Source organism: Carcharodon carcharias, chromosome 16, assembly GCF_017639515.1.
Source record: "Carcharodon carcharias isolate sCarCar2 chromosome 16, sCarCar2.pri, whole genome shotgun sequence".
Lineage (NCBI taxonomy): Eukaryota > Metazoa > Chordata > Chondrichthyes > Lamniformes > Lamnidae > Carcharodon > Carcharodon carcharias.
The window spans coordinates 38,514,702-38,521,040 of record NC_054482.1 but is presented as its reverse complement, the minus strand read 5'-3'; positions in this window follow the sequence as shown (position 1 = coordinate 38,521,040).

The following is a 6,339-nucleotide window of genomic DNA, read 5'->3' as shown; positions in this document are numbered from 1 at the left end:
GAGTGAACGGGGCAGACAGAGTGAATGGGGGCAGACAAAGTGAACAGGGGCAGACAGAGTGAACGGGGGCAGACAGAGTGAATGGGGACAGACAGAATGAATAAGGGCAGACAGAGTGAATGGGGACAGAATGACTGAACAGGGGCAAACAGAGTGAAAGGAGGCAGACAGAATGAACAGGAGCAGACAAATTGAACAGGTGCAGACAGAGTGAACGGGGGCAGACAGAGTGAACGGGGACAGACAGATTGAACGTGGACAGACAGAGTGAATGGGGACAGACAGAGTGAATAAGGGCAGACAGAGTGAACGGGGACAGACAGAGTGAATGGGGACAGAAAGACTGAACAGGGGAAAACAGAGTGAACGGTGGCAGACAGAGTGAACGGGGCAGACAGAGTGAACGGGGGCAGACAAAGTGAACAGGGGCAGACAGAGTGAACGGGGGCAGACAGAGAGAATGGGGACAGACAGAATGAATAAGGGCAGACAGAGCGAATGTGGACAGAATGACTGAACAGGGGCAAACAGAGTGAAAAGGGGCAGACAGAATGAACGGTAGCAGACAAATTGAACAGGTGCAGACAGAGTGAACGGGGGCAGACAGAGTGAACGGGGACAGATAGAGTGAACAGGGACAAGACAGAGTGAACGGGGACAGACAGAGTGAACGGGGCACACAGAGTGAATGGGGGCAGACAAATTCAACAGGGGCAGACAGAGTGAATGGGGACAGAAAGACTGAACAGGGGCAAACAGAGTGAAAGGGGGCAGACAGAGTGAACGGGGCACACAGAGTGAACGGGGGCAGACAAAGTGAACAGGCGCAGACATATTGAACGGGGGCTGACAGAGTGAACGGGAGCAGGCAGAGTCAACACGGTCAGACAGAGTGAATCGGGGCAAGATAGAGTGAACGGGGACAGACAGAGTGAATGGGGCACACAGAGTGAACGGGGGCAGACAAAGTCAACAGGGGCAGACAGAGTGAATGGGGACAGAAAGACTGAACAGGGCCAAACAGAATGAAAGGGGAAGACAGAGTGAACGGGGCACACAGAGTGAACGGGGGCAGACAAAGTCAGCAGGGGCAGACAGAGTGAATGGGGGCAGGCAAAGTGAACAGGGGCAGAAAGAGTGAACGGGGGCAGACAGAGTGAACGGGGGAGACAAAGTCAACAGGGTCAGACAGAGTGAATGGAGGTAAGATAGAGTGAACGTTGACAGACAGAGTGAATGGGGACAAGACAGAGTGAACGGGGACAGACAGAGTGAACAGGGACAGACAGTGTGAATGAGGGCAGGCAGAGTGAACGTGGACAGACAATTTGAATGGTGGCAGACAGAGTGAACGGGGAGAGACAGAGTGAGAGGGGAATGAGAGAGTGAATGGGGACAGACAAAGTCAACAGGGGCAGACAGAGTGAATGGGGCAAGATAGATTGAACGGCGACAGACAGAGTGAACGCGGGCAGTACTGAGTGAATGAGGACAGACAGAGTGAAAGGGGGCAGACAGAGTGAACGGGGGCAGACAGAGTGAACGGGGGCAGACAGATTGAAACAGGGGCAAGATAGTCTGAACGGGGACAGACAGAGTGAACGGGGACAGAAAGACTGAACAGGGGCAAGCAGAGTGAACGGGGGCAGACAGAGTGAACGGGGCACACAGAGTGAATGGGGGCAGACAAATTCAACAGGGGCAGACAGAGTGAATGGGGGTAAGATAGAGTGAACGTGGACAGACAGAGTGAATGGGGACAAGACAGAGTGAACGGGGACAGACAGAGTGAACGGGGACAGACAAAGTGAACGGGAACAGACAGAGTGAACGGGGACAGACAGACTGAACAGGGGCAAACAGTATGAACGGGGGCACACAAAGTCAACAGGGGCAGACAGAGTGAATGGAGCAAGATAGATTGAACGGAGACAGACAGAGTGAACGCGGGCAGTACTGAGTGAATGAGGACAGACAGAGTGAATGGGGACAAGAAAGAGTGAACGTGGAAAGACAGAGTGAACGGGGACAGACAGAGTGAACGGGGACCGACAGAGTGAATGGGGAGAGAAAGACTGAACAGGGGCAACCAGAGTGAAAGGGGGCAGACAGAGTGAACGGGGCACACAGAGTGAACGGGGGCAGACAAAGTCAACAGGGGCAGACAGAGTGAACGGGGGCAGACAGAGTGAACGGGGGCAGACAAAGTCAACAGGGGCAGACAGTATTAACGGGGGCAGCCAAAGTGAACAGGGGCAGACAGAGTGAACGGGGGCAGACAGAATGAACGCGGGCAGTACTGAGTTAATGAGGACACAGTGAATGGGGACAGACCGAATGAATAAGGGCAGAGAGAGTGAATGGGGACAGAAAGACTGAACAGCGGCAAACAGAGTGAACGGGGGCAGGCAGAGTGAGCGGGGGCAGACAAAATGAACAGGGGCAGACAGAGTGAACGGGGGCAGACAGAGTGAACGGGGGCAGACAGAGTGAACGGGGTCAGACAAAGTCAACAGGGTCAGACAGAGTGTATTAGGGCAAGATAGAGTGAACGTGGTAAGACAGGGTGAACGGGGACAAGAGAGAGGGAACGGGGACAGACAGAGTGAACGGGGACAGACAGAGTTAATGGGGCCCGGCAGAGTGAATGTGGACAGACACATTGAACGGTGGCAGACAGAGTGAACGGGGAGAGACAGTCTGGACAGGGGCAAACAGAGTGAACGGGGGCAGACAAAGTTAGCAGGGGCAGACAGAGTGAATGGGGCAAGATAGATTGAACGGCCACAGACAGAGTGAACGCGGGCAGTACTGAGTGAATGAGGACAGACAGAGTGAAAGGGGGCAGACAGAGTGAACGGGGGCAGACAGAGTGAATGGGGACAAGACAAAGTGAACGGGGACAAGACAGACTGAACGGGGAGAGACAGAATGAACAAGGACAAGACAGAGTGAACGGGGACAGACAGAGTGAACGGGGAGAGACAGAATGAACAAGGACAAGACAGAGTGAACGGGGACAGACAGAGTGAACGGGGAGAGACAGAATGAACAAGGACAAGACAGAGTGAACGGGGGCAGACAGAGTGAATGGGGCACACAAAGTGAACGGGGGCAGACAAATTCAACAGGGGCAGACAGAGTGAAGGGGGGCAGACAAAGTGAACAGGGGCAGACAGAGTGAACGGGGGCAGACAGAGTGAACGGGGGCAGACAAAGACAAGAGGGTCAGACAGAATGAATGGGGGTAAGATAGAGTGAACGTGGACAGACAGAGTGAATGGGGACAAGACAGAGTGAACGGGGGCAGACAGAGCGAACGGGAACAGACAGAGTGAACGGGGACCGAAAGAGTGAACGTGGACCGACAGAGTGAATGGGGACAGACAGACTGAACAGGGGCAAACAGTATGAACGGGTGCACACAAAGTCAACAGGGGCAGACAGAGTGAATGGGGCAAGATAGATTGAACGGCGACAGACAGAGCGAACGCGGGCAGTACTGAGTGAATGAGGACAGACAGAGTGAATGTGGACAGACAGAGAGAAAGGGGGCAGACAGAGTGAACGGGGACAATACAGAGTGAACTGGGAGAGACAGAATGAACGGGGACAAGACAGAGTGAATGGGGACAAACAGAGTGAATAAGGGCAGACAGAGAGAATGGGGACAGAAAGACTAAACAGGGACAAACAGAGTGAACAGGGGCAGACAGAGTGAACGGGGCACACAGAGTGAACGGGAGCAGACAAAGTCAACAGGGGCAGACAGAGTGAACGGGGGCAGACAGAGTGAACGGGGGCAGAGAGAGTCAACACGGTCAGACAGAGTGAATGGGGGCAAGATAGAGTGAACGTGGACAGACAGAGTGAATGGGGACAAGACAGAGTGAACGGGGACAGACAGAGTGAACGGGGACAAGACAGAGTGAACGGGGACAGACAGAGTGAACGGGGACAGACAGAGTGAATGTGGGCAGGCAGAGTGAACGTGGACAGACAGAGTGAATGGGGACCGACAGATTGAATGGGGACAGACAGACTGAACAGGGGCAAACAGAGTGAATGGGGGCAGACAAAGTCAACAGGGGCAGACAGTGTGATTGGGGCAACATAGATTGTACGGCGCCAGACAGAGTGAACGCGGCAGTACTGAGTGAATGAAGACAGACAGAATGAATGGGGGCAGACAGAGTGAACGGGGGCAGACAGAGTGATCGGGGACAAGACAGAATGAACGGGGGCAGACAGAATGAAGGGGGACAAAACAGAGTGAACGGGGACAGACAGAGTGAATGGGGACAGACAGAATGAATAAGGCCAGACAGAGTGAATGGGTACAGTAAGACTGAACAGGGGCAAACAGAGTGAAAGGGGGCAGACAGAATGAACGGGAGCAGACAAAGTGAACAGGTGCAGACAGAGTGAACGGGGACAAGACAGAGTGAACAGGGACAGGCAGAGTAAATGGGGACAGACAGAGTGAACAGGGACAAGAAAGAGTGAACGGGGACAGACAGAGTGAACGGGAACAAGAAAGAGTGAACGGGGACAAGACAGTCTGAATGGGGACAGACAGTTTGAACCGGTAGCAAAATAGATTGAACGGGGACAGACAGAGTGAACGCGGCCAGACAGACAGAATGGGGACAGACTGAGGGAACAGGGACAGACGGAGTGAACGGGGACAGACAGTGTGAACGGGGACAAGAAAGAGTGAACGAGGACAGACAGAGTGAACGGGGACAGACAGACTGAATGGGGACAGACAGAGGAAACGGGGACAAGACAGAGTGAACGGGGGCAGACAGTGAACGGGGACAGACAGAGTGAATAGGCGCAGGACAGAGTGAACGGGGACAGACAGATTGAACGGGGACAAACAAGGTGAATGGGGACAAAGCGAATGGGGACGGATAGAGTGAACGGGGGCAGACAGATTGAAGGGGACAGACAGAGTGAACGGGGACAAAGAGAATGGGGACGGACAGAGTGCACGGGGGCAGACAAAGTGAACGGGGGCAGACAGTGTGAATGGGGGCAATACAGAGTGAACGGGGACAAGACAGAGTGAACGGGGAGAGACAGAGTGAATGGGGATAGACAGAATGAATAAGGGCTAACAGAGTGAATGGGGGCAGACAAATTCAACAGGGGCAGACAGAGTGAACGGGGGCAGACAAAGTCAAGAGGGTCAGACAGAATGAATGGGGGTAAGATAGAGTGAACGTGGACAGACAGAGTGAATGGGGACAAGACAGAGTGAACGGGGGCAGACAGAGTGAACGGGAACAGACAGAGTGAACGGGGACCGAAAGAGTGAACGTGGACCGACAGAGTGAATGGGGACAGACAGACTGAACAGGGGCAAACAGTATGAACGGGGGCACACAAAGTCAACAGGGGCAGACAGAGTGAATGGGGCAAGATAGATTGAACGGCGACAGACAGAGTGAACGCGGGCAGTACTGAGTGAATGAGGACAGACAGAGTGAATGTGGACAGACAGAGAGAAAGGGGGCAGACAGAGTGAACGGGGACAATACAGAGTGAACTGGGAGAGACAGAATGAACGGGGACAAGACAGAGTGAATGGGGACAAACAGAGTGAATAAGGGCAGACAGAGAGAATGGGGACAGAAAGACTAAACAGGGACAAACAGAGTGAACAGGGGCAGACAGAGTGAACGGGGCACACAGAGTGAACGGGAGCAGACAAAGTCAACAGGGGCAGACAGAGTGAACGGGGGCAGACAGAGTGAACGGGGGCAGAGAGAGTCAACACGGTCAGACAGAGTGAATGGGGGCAAGATAGAGTGAACGTGGACAGACAGAGTGAATGGGGACAAGACAGAGTGAACGGGGACAGACAGAGTGAACGGGGACAAGACAGAGTGAACGGGGACAGACAGAGTGAACGGGGACAGACAGAGTGAATGTGGGCAGGCAGAGTGAACGTGGACAGACAGAGTGAATGGGGACCGACAGATTGAATGGGGACAGACAGACTGAACAGGGGCAAACAGAGTGAATGGGGGCAGACAAAGTCAACAGGGGCAGACAGTGTGATTGGGGCAACATAGATTGTACGGCGCCAGACAGAGTGAACGCGGCAGTACTGAGTGAATGAAGACAGACAGAATGAATGGGGGCAGACAGAGTGAACGGGGGCAGACAGAGTGATCGGGGACAAGACAGAATGAACGGGGGCAGACAGAATGAAGGGGGACAAAACAGAGTGAACGGGGACAGACAGAGTGAATGGGGACAGACAGAATGAATAAGGCCAGACAGAGTGAATGGGTACAGTAAGACTGAACAGGGGCAAACAGAGTGAAA